General features: G+C 40.5%; 1 long non-coding RNA gene across 1 annotated transcript; it reads right to left on the reverse strand.

Annotated features, from left to right (window-relative positions):
* Positions 1-735: 735 nt before the first annotated feature.
* On the reverse strand, positions 736-4,528 carry LOC127308565 (uncharacterized). The gene is made up of 3 exons (XR_007856672.2): positions 4,288-4,528; positions 2,996-3,158; positions 736-2,410 (listed from the first exon to the last, which is right to left on the reverse strand). It is a non-coding gene; the product is annotated as an uncharacterized lncRNA (long non-coding RNA).
* Between the last annotated feature and the right edge of the window lie 11,193 nt (positions 4,529-15,721).

Genomic DNA, 15,721 nt, shown 5'->3' on the forward strand with positions numbered 1-15,721 from the left:
TTTTGAGAAAAAAAAAAGGTGAATATTTTGCTGGCAAAACTGTTCGGCGAAAAGAAGTTGATAATGAAATCAGGATAGATGTATGGCAGGGGGATATGTAGAAAGGAAGTAAATCGTAAATCTGCTAACACAAATTTCACTTTAGCTACTCTAATCTTCTTTGTGAGATGGTAAGTCAATTATTTCATTACTGTTTGTGTAAAGTTAATATGCTTTCTTTGGCGCTCATTCAATGGTCGAAGAAGTTGGGATATCATCGGCTAAGGCGGGGCCGTTTGCTTCGAAGAAGTTGCGCTTAGTGATGCTCACAACAATAAGCGTTTACTAAAACAATGCATGCAAACCATCCTAATTTTCTTCAGTACTAAGCCTGAAATATGACGAAATTTGTGTGGTATTACTTAAGAAGGACCGAGGAAATTATCATGAAAAATGTCATTTTTTGTGAAAAAATGTCAGTACTAAGCGGTGCTGATATTCCTTTTGCTTCAGCAAGGCCAGATTTGGAAGATCGTTGAATGAGCAGTGGACGGAGAGGGGAGGTCAATTTTATTTCCGTCCACTGCTGTAAGCAATTGGCCGTTTTGTGCAGATGTTAGCTAAGAAGTTACAGAAAGAGAATAACTGTAACATTCTGAAATATGCTTTCAACTTGGTCGTTCCCCTGAAGTTTCTTTATGGCAGTCTGATGGATGAATGAAAAATAAAGAGGTACAGAAATTTCAGACAGGTCATTACTAATAGGTTTCCTGAAACGATTAAAAACAGGATAAAAATAGGAGAGAGGATAGACTCTGATGCATTGGGTAATTGCAACTTCATATAGCAATACATGGTGCAGAGAACAGAGAACAGAAACAAAAGAAGATGATCTCCAACACACTGACAGACAAAGAACAGAAAACAGAACATCTGATACATGGTTATTGCATCTTAACTTCATACATTATGCCTCAAGTGAAAAAGGTGCAACAAACCTTCTCGTAGATTGTGGGCCCTAAGAGAAAGAACAACCAAAGAAAACATTAGTAAAATGCATAAGTATGAAATGATATATATCCATATAAAGAGACGTATGCTTGAGGGAACATATAGTGTCAACAAAAGAACACTGGCAATATTTGCACTTCAGAGGCAGCTATGTATTTCTGAAGCTCCGAAACCCTCTAGAGACATCTTAACTAAGTGGCAACTGTGCAATTCTCGGGATCCCCACATCAAATATGTGCTTCCTTTTTGAAAGGTAGAATAATTTCTTGTCGAAACCAACAAAAACATGTTTATAGTTCAAGAAACTATTTGAAAAGATTGGCAAATACCTCGTATATGCATGACTAAGTTTATATCTTGCTGTTTGTACCTGTTGCTCAAAAGCAAAATTAGATAACATAAGAGCATCCGACTCCTACAACATCAGAGGGGCCAAGCAGTCTTAATCTGCATTTGCATGTCGATAAGAATTCTAAACTGTTTAACATACCAAGAATATATGGTTCAGTGGTTCACCATAAAATAAATATCTTAGGAGTATATGCAGAGACGCAAATGCATTGACCATTTACACCCAAATATGGAAATCCGTTACGATCTAAATGCTTGTGCACAGTTTAGAATATCTCAAGATCATTATGGTTTTTCGAGGAAGAATTTTCAATGTGTGCCCTGGACTCATTACACCAATAATATTAGTTTACTTAGTTGTTTTAGTGAAGCTAGGGATATCGGTAGTTAGACATGACCCACACATAGGCAATCATCTAAGTTCAACCTCCTAGTAAATTCTCATGTTTAGACAAATCCTTAACTCAAAATGGGATAATTATTATTTTCTGCCCTAATGTGTGAATTGGAAACTGAGAGAAACAACCACCAAGCCAAACCAGATAATACAGGGAGTTGTGCATGAAAAACATATACGATGTGTTCATCAGATGATGGTAGGTAGATGGATTACCTTCTAGCAAATATATGCTGCCACATGCTTAATACCCTCTTTATTTTCAAATGTTGCAGTTAACTGCGGGTATGTTTCAAAAATAACAGTATGACTGGGTGATATCAATCAAACTTTTTAAAGTAAAATAAGGAAATCACCTACATTTAGAATTTATTGAACTTTAAAGTTCCTTAACCTGCACATGATGCTGTAACCATCTAAGTCCAAAAGAAAAGTATTTTCCCCATAAACTCAGCAATCAGGATCTGTTGAAGACCAAAATGCGCTTGAATCCAAAAAATGCATGTACAACATGGGCACACATACTGTATTATTTAAAACATCGGACTAACCAAAATGTTTAGGTCGCACCTTTTGAAAAACTTGTGCTCCCAGCCTGTCAATGTGCTATCATAGCGGCTATAGATCAATGTGCGTCATCAGAGGAGAAAGCGCCTGGGATAGAATTTTTTTCTGACAAATAATGCATATGAGCATGAATGGTATGCAAAGTGAAGAAATAACCGAAAAATTATTCATGCGGTGAAGATCATCATATCTCTGGACACGCCAAAGATCAAACTAAGGTAGTAACATCTAAACATTTATAAGGAATGGCATGGGTTATGCAAAACAATGAAAACCTACACACTAAGAATGGAATCCTCATAGCATCTTAAGACCAAATGAACACCAATTCAAAAGTGTAGCACACAAGATTTCAAATAACTGAGCAAACACATCATTAAGATATAAGTACTAGACTATATACATTTTTAGTATGCTCACATGAGACTAAGATTTGTTACCAATGTCGACATCTATTTTCGCTGACACCACATGAATTTTCTCAGTAGGAGAATAAACAGAGAGAGAAAACATAAATACTCATGATGTGACTAAGTAACAAAAATGCCAATAATCCAAGAGAAGATATGATTATATATGATAAAATTTTATAAAATTAATCGGTCGGCTAATATTTCTATTGACAAATAGATGTAGATGGTTACATATTGCTTTTGACATTAAGCAAGACAAGTCAATTATCGAAGATACCTCTTGGTCAACGACAATAGAATGTAGCTCGTATAATTGTTGTTGAGTGGCTTGATCCCTGTCTTCCTAGGTGCGAGCAACACGCACAAGAATTTTCAATTGGTATACTCGAGGCAACAATTATTTCAGTAGGCAAGTCTTCATGATCATTCATCCAATCTCCCTGCAAGCATATATTTTTAGCATCGATACTTATAAATAGTAACCCAAATCACAAGCTAAACAATGTGATGAGAAGATGTATCTTGCAAGTCGGGAACTGGAACAACTTAACTTGATAAATAAATCGAGAAGAAGAGGAGTATGAAGAAAGGGAAAGTCATAGGAAAAAGAAAATATACATAAGCAAGGTGATAAAGGATTAAATCATCCAATGATTTGCCTACAGTAGAGACAATGATAATCACGTTAAATTTCTTTACCATTTAGGGAAAGAAGTGTTATGGAAAAAAGGAAATGTTTCTTCAGTTGTGAAACGCCATCCGAAAAATCTGAATAAAGATGAAAATGTCTGTCTTTAGCCTAATTGATCAACCAGAGCACGCAAAAAATTGGCATGATGCATGGAACACAAATGGAAATGGCAAAAGCATATACATTAGGGAAGTGATAAATTATGTAAAAGAAAAACCTTATCTAAAATAAAGATTAAGATAGCTGAATATGTCCTATGATATGCACATGAAAATAGATGGAAGATTAAGGAAGCAGGGAGTAGAATTAATCTATGGCCACAAACCACTGAGAGACTCGGTTAGGGATGCATGGCGAGCAGAGCACATATGAATGGAGGTGGATGCAGCAAGCTGGATTTGTGGTACAAATTTGATATAGCCACCGACATGTGGGAGAAAGAAGCAAGCAAATGAGATATCTATGATAACATAGGTTGGATATTATACAACAATTTATTCTAAAATTACAGAATACAACCATAGGTAAATCGAGACAAATTCTATCAACGGTGATGTTCCCTAATGCAGTCCAATACACATTGCAATATAATTTGGTTAACCTGTGTACTACCATGAACTCTCAAAACTTGTGCAAGATGCAAATAGAGCAGCTAAACTTCTTAATATGGAAAGTTCCAGTGTTTTATTTGGTGCAAAATACTATACTAAAGCAGATGCAAACATCATACTGTAGTCATTACTTTTATGATCACTTCAGCTGACTCTTTCAAGAGGAATCATGCATATACAAATAGCCAAATGCCCATTGAAGGGAATGTTGTAGATTAGAAATCAAAACTATTGTTTTCTGCAGAAAGGAAATGAGGAGGTAGCTACCATCTGCCTGTACCGCTTCGTCTCTGTCGAGTCTGTCGAGACTGCTCACGATAAACTACTCCTCTTCCTCTACTCTATCTCAACGGCCATCCTCGAGTCATACTACAACGGCGCACCATCAGCTGAAAGGCAAAATCAAGGATTAGTACTCATGTTTATACATAGCCTTCTAGAGACGACATCCATTACTGTTTTATGTAGAAAGGAAAGAAGCATAACTGCATTATGATTTCTACCTTGCATCTGGCCGGACGGCAGTGGGGAAAACTGTATTCGTGTCATTGATTTTAGGGATAAGCACTGACCGACCAGCTCCGGATCAGCTAGCACATACACATACATATAAGCGGTATGAACTGAGACTGCTTTCAAATACGAAATCTAGAGCTCATTTCCGGTTGCAGAAATCGGCAACTCTCGATTGATTGTTTCCTCACGAAGAAGATGGGGGGATCGGAGGAATCAGAGGAATTTGGGCGATTTAATTAGAGATGAGGGGGAATCGGGAAAAATTTGGAGAAATTTGTGTGTGTGTGTGGGTGGGGGGGGGGGGGGGGGTGAGAGCAGCGAGGATGATGACTAAGGAGGATTGACAGTTTGGCACTGACCGGCTGCCGCTGCTTGGCGTCGAAGCCACCAACGATCTTCTCCCCATCATCGTCGCGTCCAGCTGCTGCATTCCCTCGAACCACCGGCCATCCGCCACCTCCTCTATTTCCGCCGGCAGTCGGTCACCGTGTCGCCGGTCACCACCTGTTTTCTCGCTGCCTGCCACCACAAATCTCTGGCCGCCGTTGTGTGGATGGAGTGTCGCTATAGGGTTTGTGGTGCAAGAGAGGCAAGATTGGGAGGAAAGGGGATGGATTGGGGAGAAAAAAAGGGAGCCAATTTTCTAGACAGGTCGCGACGCGAGGAGAAGAGATATCCCGTCAAAGCGGTGAGGTCACAAAGCTACGGCCACACAAGAGAAACATGAAAACGCTAGGCATCCCAAACTGCACAACACGATGTTAATTTCCAAATCTTCCCAAAATTCTGAGAAAAATCGAAGTTGTTCACGTTTAGTATAGTAGTTATAAAAAGTGGATAATTAACAACTACTTTTCTACATGTTGGTTTACAACAAAAATTGAGAACAATTACAATACAAAGATCAAAAGCTATAACAACAAAAAACATGTGTTCGTGACTATGAAAAAATTGGTTAAACGATAACACATTTTCTATATATTTAATTACAATAAAAATCACCAACTATTTTACCAAAAATTATAGGCGATTACAACAAAACAATTTAACGCCCAGGTAAACATTACAACATCTCTGACGTGCTTGCTTTATAAATTTTATACGCAATTGTTACAAAACTAACGAACGTATACAACATCTCTACGTGCGGCATGACGAAGCTAGAATGACGCTGGCTGCTTTGCTTGCATGGGCTGCGTTGGCTACTTTGCTTGCATGGGCTAAAATCACAGCAGGAAGTGTTTATGGGCTAATGGGCCTGTCCGAACACGGGGCGGAGCGGGGCGAGCCGTGGAGGTTTTTGTAGTTGAGTGTTTTTGAAAGTGGCCTTCTAAACCAAACCGTAGCACAGTAGAAAATGACGGGATTTGCTCTGCTGATGTTGGTAGCTTCGATGGTTTTGTCCGTAGCAACGCCAACGACAGAGCTATGAGCTATGTGATAGGTTTGGCTGATTTTAATGTCTATATTTCATACTCCCTCCATTACAATGAGTAAGATGTGCTCGATTTTCATGTTTTTTTCTTTAACTAAGAATTACTCTAAAATATATAAGGATACTGATATAACATTAGAAAATGATTTTTAAAACCAACCCAACGATACTAACTTCCTACATATAGTCAAGACTTTGTTCCTCAATTTTTCCGGTTAAAGTTCATCCTGAAGTACGTGTGCGTCTTATTCATCGAAGCAGAGGTAGTACTCCCGTATATAGACAAAATCGAGCGAGTTATTTTGCGAGGAGGGAGTACTACAAAATCTAAGATAGAATAAAAAAAAATTCATCAAACGTACTTGTAGTAAGAGCTACGCTCAACCATCTTTATTTAATTTAAAGAATTCCACATCTTAATTTTTGCTGAATATGGACACAGGTGCCTTTGTGCGCTCCACTGCCCGTAGAGATTCTAGGCCGAAAATTCAAGAGTCCCCAGTGCCATAAAACCAACTATTACATAGTATATATATAATCCTAAGAAAACAATCTATCTAGACAATCCAGAGGGTAACATTTGACATCTCCTGACCAAAGTCGACCTGCAAGCAATCCGAAATTAATCAGTGCAATGACACAGGTGTTAACACAAGAAACGAGAAAAGGAAGAAGAAACTATTATGTGAAATGCTATAAGAACATGCCACTAGGAGTCGAGCATAACGTTTTGAGTTGTTTATCCATTGGCAAATTTATTTAGAGCAAATAAAAAACAGAATCATAATTACCAGTATAGTTGTATGAATCGGTAATAACACTTCCAGAGACAACTCTACAGCATTTCACGTTCAAATGCTAATCATGTGAAGTATGTATCAGTATCTGATTCAACCAATCAATCCTCTTATTGGCAAAAATAAAAGGGAATAAGATTGAAAAATAAAAGGGCAAGACATCCACTTCTTCTAAATGAGGTTGGTAACAAACTTGAATAAAATTAGACATCCCAATACCAATTGTGAAGTACATCACAAATAGAGGATTGATTTGTTATATAGTAATCTGGGCGCAAAACACTGATAGTAAGTTTGTTTTAGAGATGACGGTTCTTGCATGTCATGACTTGGATCTTATATAGCATTATTTGCATTTCGGAACATCAAATGCAATAAATAAGAATGCCAAATCACAAATGTTAATCTATAATATCTAAATTGGAGCAACCCACTAAAGGAATTCTCTCAACATGCAAGCTATCCAAGTCATCAGGTGGGCCTCTTAACATGCAAGGCATCCACCTCACCAAGAGCTCCATGTCACACATTTTTTCACATCAGCTTACTTTGTATTATTTTTCGTGTCTTCTAATTTAATTATTTACTTTTATATATCCACTTTCCTTGAGTAAATGGGTTGAGTGGCTCAAATTCTGGAAACTGTCACGGAGATGAAGTCGAAAAGTCTGCCCTCCTACTTGGACCTTTTGTATTCTCTCTCCTATATATCTCACCTTTTTCCATGCTCCTTTGTCTACTTCGTTTCCTTCCTTCAGTCTGTCTTCCAATTTGCTTCATCCTCTCCCGTTTGTTCCCTGGTGACTATCAATTAGTATATCTCTCTAGGTGGCTGTACTGTCTACCACATATGGTATGGTGATGAACCCAATTTTAGAGTTTCTGAAACTATAAATAAGTGAGTTGGATTTTGTACATATTAGATACTACCACGTTCAGCAATCAGATGCAGTAAAGTACTAAACCAAATCATCATTCCACGGGAGGTGGGTAAGTAGCTGTTGAACTTCATCTTTGCTTTTCCATGTGCTGGATACTTGAATAGTACAATGTTCAGAAAATTTTCAGGTGCGGGCAAGTTGTAACCAAATTTCATTTCACAAGAAGTGGGTAAGTAGCTATTGAAAGCGTTTCTTTTTGTAGGCAATCCACTACAGAGTAATACTGCTATTCATTGTTAATTTCATCTCCAAACTGAAGATGATTTTCAATTCTCTTTTTGTTGTTCTGTATTGCAGGTACTAGGGTTCTTTACGTATTAGATCAGTCTTCCAACAACAAAAAATTGTACTACATTTATTTACAATTGAGAAGGATGAATTCATTTTAACCTTGAAAATCAGAGGATTCGCCAAACATTCTAAAGCTAGCGCTTTATATATGGGCTCAAAGAATTAACTTAAGGTGGAACGTCTCTCTGCCTAGAGAGTGTAAAATTAATTTGTTGCTGACATATTAGAAGTGTTTTCACAACGATGTGTACACTATATTGTCATCAGTGCTCCTCTGTGTCAAAGTTGTTCAAGTTTGTTTAAAGTATATATAGTTCCATCTCTTCCGATAATCCATTTGAATTAGTAATTAAGATCATTATTTGTTTGTGAAAGATGCATATTTCTATCTAGCACTATGGTTCAAAATTAGTAAACAAGGCATTCAGCCATTTTTATTAAAACCCATATAGCTATTTACGTAATAACTTGAGAGGGTCATTCCAATTTTTTCTTTGATTTACCTTTTCGATAAAAAAAAGAAGTTTCCTATGGATATTTGGAAATCTACTAGGTGATTCAAACCACAAAAAGTTAACACTTGAATTTTATTCACCGAATATTCCGCTGCAACGCGCGGGAAATCATCTAGTTAATAAAAATGTGCATAACCTGGAGTGTCATTTCAGACGAAGGATCAATATTCAAAATGTTCAGGTTCAAATTCCACAGCATGCAGAATCAACGTAATTACAGAAGGTGAATGGATTCTGACTTATACTTTGGTATATGTTTATAGTTAGCTCTAAGCCGCTGAGCAAATGTTTTAAGACATTGGCAGACCGACAGGGGCATGGTAACCCAGCCTCTAGCAGCGTATTGGGTTGAAAATGTGAAGTGATTAATTGCTTCGTTGAAGTAAATGAATGGAATTTCTTACTTCCAGCGCTTTTGATTCATCATCATCCTCACAGTAACCAAGAAGCCACTACAGGACAAGATATTTTGCCTGCATGGTTAATCCACATTGATGTGCTTCAGGCTCCATGCCATGAATTTGCATCTGCTTCTCCCACGGACAAGCGCGAATTTTCGTATGGTCTTGTTTGTATTAGAAGTAGATTCTTTTATATATTCATCAGCAATAGATTAAGAGATCTCGAGCGCAAGTGCATTTTTCTTGTTATGTTAGCGAGGGCACTGCCTTGTTGTCCTAAGTAGCAGTGTGGGAGCGGCATGGGCAAAAAAAGCTGATCTCAAGTGGCTGGACAGATCAACGCCGTGTTGGATGCCTTCTAGGCGTGGCTCGCCAACCTCCAGTGACTGGCTTACAGAAGTGCTATTTTCCCAATGGGTAAAAATAGGCGACGCAGGAAAGAGAATGATTCAACTTATATTTTCGTTTTATTTTTTACATGTATGCATTATATTTACATGTACGACAAGATAATAAATTAAAAAGGCCGTAGCAATGCAGAGGCATTCAACTAGTGTGCATAACATGGAGTGTCATTTCAGATGAAGGATCAATATTCAAAATATTCATTTTTAAATTCCACAGCATGCGTTATCAACATAACTAAGGAAACTGAAGGGATTCTGATTTAAAGCATGGTCAAGTATTGCAGCTACATGCCAAGGCAATTCTAAAACTTGAAAGGGGATATTCAGTCCATGGGAAGAACAAAACCAGAGCATATTATTACATTTATTAGGGGTTCGGTTAGCAGAAGTAATGTTTGTAGTCCAGGGTAAGCTACCGATATCACACCTTAGCATATTAGTTACACGCAGAAGTATAATAGGCATACCGTTGTTAATTAATGCAGATATAGTAAAATCAAATGTCATGCAAAATTGGTTTCATTAACAAGTGATTCTAACACAGCGTATGAGAAGCTAATGGTTGAAGTGAACCATTTTAGAGCCAGGTTTGGAAATAATCAATTGCATTTAAATCTACAGGGACAAGCATGCATGTTGGTGAAAAATACAAAAGTAGCAATATGTTCTTTTACCAGACCTGCCAATAAAGTTAATTCATTAGCAGCTTAGAGTAGAACAAAGCGAACAGACAAGTGAGTTTCAGAACAGCCACAACCTGAGCATTATTATCTTATCAGTGGACAAGGATCATAGAACCAGCCGTGCCCTCAACACACCGCCAGGTGATCCTCCCAGACACATTTATCATACGTAGCTAAATCCCTATGGGTAAGTGTTGCTTTGACAATACATCAATAGAGTTCCAGCAAATTGGTTCTATTTGACAAACCTAACTGGTGCTAACAATCCTAGAACCTTAATCAAGCAAGTCAAGAATGTGCGCGCGGTCCAGATATCAAACACCGGCCGAAGTAAAGGATGAACGGAATCACTGGACAGAACCTTACCGATCACGAAAGCAGGCACAAAACCGCGAGACGCGGTCAGTGCGTCTTGGACCGGATCGGCTGCTTCTGGGAAGCCAGCTTGTAGATCCAGAACACCTGCAACGAGCAAGCGGAAAGAAAGCGAGATGGTCAGGTCAAGCTAGTGAATCGAGGGACGAAGGGAGGAAATCAAGGGATAAAGAAACCAAATCGGTGGGGAGTTGGTCGCTTACGACGGCTAGGACGTGAGCGGCGCCGAGCACGATGACGAACAGTGGCACGGATTCCAGGACGTGGGAGCCGGCCCCCGGCTGCTGCTGCTGCTGAGGCATCGTCGGCGGCGATGGGGTTTCTGTTTTGCTTGGATCGGAAGGAAGGAGAAGAAGATTTGGGGAAGCCTTGCAGTTACAACGACGCTTGCGACACTTGATTGGGCCAGAATGGGCCGTATTCGGTTAGACTGGGCTCCTTCCTCGCAATTTCTCGTTTAGGCCTGGTTCGGAAAACTGTCGTGATGGGCTTACACGGAAACTGCTCGCTAGCGCGCCCTAGCGCGCGCTAGCGGGTCCTCCTCCCTCGCGCCCGCGCCCCCCTATCCTCCGCTTCGCTGAAGCAATTTCTTAACTGGGCCTTGTTCGCGGTCCATTTATTTGCCAGCCGCTTGTTCCTCGCGGGATGTTTCCTTTGTTCCATTTAGTTCCAGACCTGGTTCCTTCGTTCCCGGGCCGCGTTTCCGCGCGTTCGGGCTGCTGGTGCTAACAATTGTGGCGGCTCGGTATATAAACTGGTGGGATTTCCTCTAAACTTCCGAGGTGGGACTATTTTCCTTCGCTCGTACCGGTTCGTTCGATGGTTTGCGGGATGTTTCGCTCTGACCGTTGACCTGATCGGTGGGACCAGACCGTACGCGCGCTCGGTTGGACGAATGGCTTCTGCGTTGACTGGACCGTACGCGCGTGGCGGGAATAAATAGAACGAAAGAAATGGAACAAAACAAGACTGGACATTGTTCCAATGTCCAGGAACAAGTAAGACGTAAGAACTAGAACTAGTAATTGTTCCCACATTGGAAAAAAAAGGTGACGTGGCCTTTTCAGATGAAGACCATCCCGCACAGATCAGAGGAACAAAACTTTACATAGAAGATGTGCAGCAATAATTTCAGGAATAATTCAATGGATTACTGAAAAGTATAATTGCAGGAAAATGCGAAAAATAAATAAAAATATGGTAAATAAATGTCCAGGATCTTCCTGTTCTTCATCCTTACTGCTATGTCCAGGATCTCTCAACATTTTGGCGAAACGTGTGAATTAAAGAAAAATAATTCGAAGTTAAATGGAGCAGTTAAACAATGGGATAATTTTGCAAATAAATAATTATTTGAAGAAATCTGGAATTAGAAGAAAATTCACTGACTACTTGTACACCCTCAACTATATATAGTTCGGAAAAAAAGGAAAATAATTTGGAATCATGATAAAAATAAATGTCCGTCACATAGTACAGTAGTATTTTAACACAATATACATAAGCATAGCGTTACGGGTATGAACAAAAAAGAAAGAGGGAGATAAAGAAATCATACATTCATTGAGATGAAATCCTTGATCATCTTGCTTTGTTTTGCTAAGTTGTACTGATTAGTAACAAGTTGGAATAGCAGTTTCCTTTTGATAGCAGGTAAGTCTTCCTTTACATCAGAGAGAAAAGGTATTATAAAAAAATGCAGTTTAAAATGTGTGAATTAGTACTAGAAAAGAATGCAGTTTAAAAATGTATTAACAGTATTCTGGGAAATCTTAACTAACACTTGAGAATGAAGTCACTTCGAAACCATTATATGTCAGCATGAAGATCAGGATGAAGAAACCCGAATCATATCTATGAATCATATCTATGAATTAGCTTGAGAAACAACATAAAAATGTAATTAAAGAAGAAAAGATTAGAAAATTAAGAAACATTGGAATTCTTACATGAAGTTTTGTTTGGGTACAGACACAAATCTCACTTTAAAGTGGGAAATGTTAAAATTGGGACAGTGTGGGTAAGCAAACATGAACAGTTCTTTGAAGTTATGCACAACTGCATCCATTGCAGGTATTAAGTTATCTGCATTTTGAGCTGGAACGAGGACATCAAAGTACTTGTCCATAAAATTAGCAGTAACAAGGAACCACTGCTTGTTTATAGGACAAGGTATGTGTACCTAGAAAAACAAAAGAAAACATATAAAAACACCACTTCAGTGCATGATTACAACAAAACCCAAGCGTTTCAGTCCCAAAATAAGTTAGGATAGGCTAAAACATATAAGAACAAATGGAAACATATAAAAACATTTGATAATGAAGGCACTTCAAAAAATTGTTTTTCTTATCTGTACTCACCAAAGCAGCATGCTCAAGTCTGAAACCGACCACTGCTTCTGTTAGTAATTTTGTATAAAGCTCGTAATCAAGTTCTGGATCCATTAGTAGTTCCTATGAGGACTGATACGCGTACAGCACGCATCCGTTGGGAACCCCAAGAGGAAGGTGTGATGCGTACAGCGGCAAGTTTTCCCTCAGTAAGAAACCAAGGTTTATCGAACCAGTAGGAGCCAAGAAGCACGTTGAAGGTTGATGGCGGCGAGATGTAGTGCGGCGCAACACCAGGGATTCCGGCGCCAACGTGGAACCTGCACAACACAACCAAAATACTTTGCCCCAACGAAACAGTGAGGTTGTTAATCTCACCGGCTTGCTGTAACAAAGGATTAGATGTATAGTGTGGATGATGATTGTTTGCAGAAAACAGTAGAACAAGTATTACAGTAGATTGTATTCGATGTAAAAGAATGGACCGGGGTCCACAGTTCACTAGTGGTGTCTCTCCCATAAGATAAATAGCATGTTGGGTGAACAAATTACAGTTGGGCAATTGACAAATAGAGAGGGCATGACAATGCACATACATGATATGATGAGTATAGTGAGATTTAATTGGGCATTACGACAAAGTACATAGACCGCTATCCAGCATGCATCTATGCCTAAAAAGTCCACCTTCAGGTTATCATCCGAACCCCTTCCAGTATTAAGTTGCAAACAACAAACAATTGCATTAAGTATGGTGCGTAATGTAATCAACAACTACATCCTCGGACATAGCATCGATGTTTTATCCCTAGTGGCAACAGCACATCCACAACCTTAGAACTTTTCATCCTTTGTCCCCATTTAATGGAGGCATGAACCCACTATCGAGCATAAATACTCCCTCTTGGAGTTAAGAGTAAAAACTTGGCCAGAGCCTCTACTAATAACGGAGAGCATGCAAGATCATAAACAACACATAGGTAATAGATTGATAATCAACATAACATAGTATTCTCTATCCATCGGATCCCAACAAACACAACATATAGCATTACAGATAGATGATCTTGATCATGTTAGGCAGCTCACAAGACCCGACAATGAAGCACATAAGGAGAAGACGACCATCTAGCTACTGCTATGGACCCATAGTCCAGGGGTGAACTACTCACTCATCACTCCGGAGGTGACCATGGCGGTGAAGAGTCCTCCGGGAGGTGATTCCCCTCTCCGGCAGGGTGCCGGAGGCGATCTCCTGAATCCCCCGAGATGGGATTGGCGGCGGCGGCGTCTCTGGAAGGTTTTCCGTATCGTGGCTCTCGGTACTGGGGCTATTGTCGACGAAGACTTAAGTAGGCGGAAGGGCAGGTCAGGAGGCGTCACGGGAGCCCCACACGCTAGGGCCCCGCGGGCCCCCCCTGGGCCGCGCCGCCCTAGTGTGGCGGCTGTTGGCGTCCGAAACCCACCGGCGAGCTGCGGCTGGCAACACGAAGAGCCGGGAGGCTCCCAGAACTGCGGCTGGCCCTGGTCCCTCCGAGCGACGGCCCGCAAAGCTCCTGGTACGCACGTCCCGATGCTGGTGCAAGGGCGTGCCACCTGACCTATACCTGGTCAGGAAGGTGATGATCTGCTTCGCTTAGTTTCCTGCATGGTATACACGTAAACATTAAATACGAGTCTCGATCGGCTCTCAGGTTGTCCTGTGAATCGGCTCAAGGAGCCGATCCACCCATGGTTCGTATGAGGTCTACGATCACATGGTGGTCCTGCTTGATCAATATAAAGCTAAAACGACCTACGACGATTTAGGGTTTTCACCGCATAACCGGAACGTCCTACACGTGATTGAGCCTGGCAGCCACGTAAGATGATAATAAACCAGCCCTAGATAAGGCCTAAAAACCAACACAGAGTTGATCCCCGGAACACCTTATCTAGGGCTAGCAAACTACACCCTACGTGCTACTGGATCCTTCAACCCGTTTGCAAGGCCTAACTATGTAGATATTAAACTAATCCTTGAAGAACAAGGAGCAATCATAACAGATCGGATCTACTAAACACGGATCAAGCAAGGTGCCGCCCTTACACCTAAGATAGGTGTAAAGGCGGCTAGACGTCTAGGGATAGCATGGATCAAAGCATGTATCGTGGTAAAACAATGCTAACCCTAACACGTCCAAGATAACTACGTTGCTCGCCATCAACAAGGCTTCAGCACGAGCAACGCATGAACAACAAGTAAACGTGTACTGCCTAGATCGCAAGATGCGATCTAGGCAGCATGATGCTTACCCGGAAGAAACCCTCGAAACAAGGGGTTGGCGATGCGCCTAGATTGGTTTGTGGTGAACGTGATTGTTGTTTTTCTCAATAACCCTAGATACATATTTATAGTCCGTAGACTTTCTAACGTGGGAATAATCCCAACCGTGTACGAGCCAAATTCTAACTAACCGACACGTATCCTACTATATCTACAGATACACGGGCAAACTAGCCCAAACTTCGTGTACAAGGCCGATTCATGTATATCTTCCGTGTATATTCTTCAAGCCCATCTTTAATCGCGGCCCACCTCTGATATGGTCAAATTCTGGTGATAACACATGCCCCCTGGTTTTGGAATTGATAATTCCAAAATCACTCTGCTTTTTCTTCGTCGGGTCATGTCGTGGCAGGGCAAAACCGCCGCAGTATCCTTCATCATGATGCCTTGCCTTCTCAACTTCTCCGCGTGATTTGACAGTTGTTTTTTTTTCTTTTGGGCACCACTTCCTCGGAAACTGCTGTGGCATTAAATCCACTATTCCCCCTTTTATTTAACCGCGCCGAACAGTTCGCCTCTTCATCCCCTTGCTCTGTTCTAGCCATCGGCACCCAAAAATTCCCCATCTCCTGTAGCAATGTCTTCCTCTTCTTCCTCCTCCGCCTCGTCGGATCTTTCTTCCCAGTCCTTCTCCTCTTCGTCCTCCTCCACCTCGTCAGATCTCTCCTCCAATTCTAC

The sequence above is a fragment of the Lolium perenne genome, chromosome 6 (assembly GCF_019359855.2).
Source record: "Lolium perenne isolate Kyuss_39 chromosome 6, Kyuss_2.0, whole genome shotgun sequence".
NCBI lineage: Eukaryota > Viridiplantae > Streptophyta > Magnoliopsida > Poales > Poaceae > Lolium > Lolium perenne.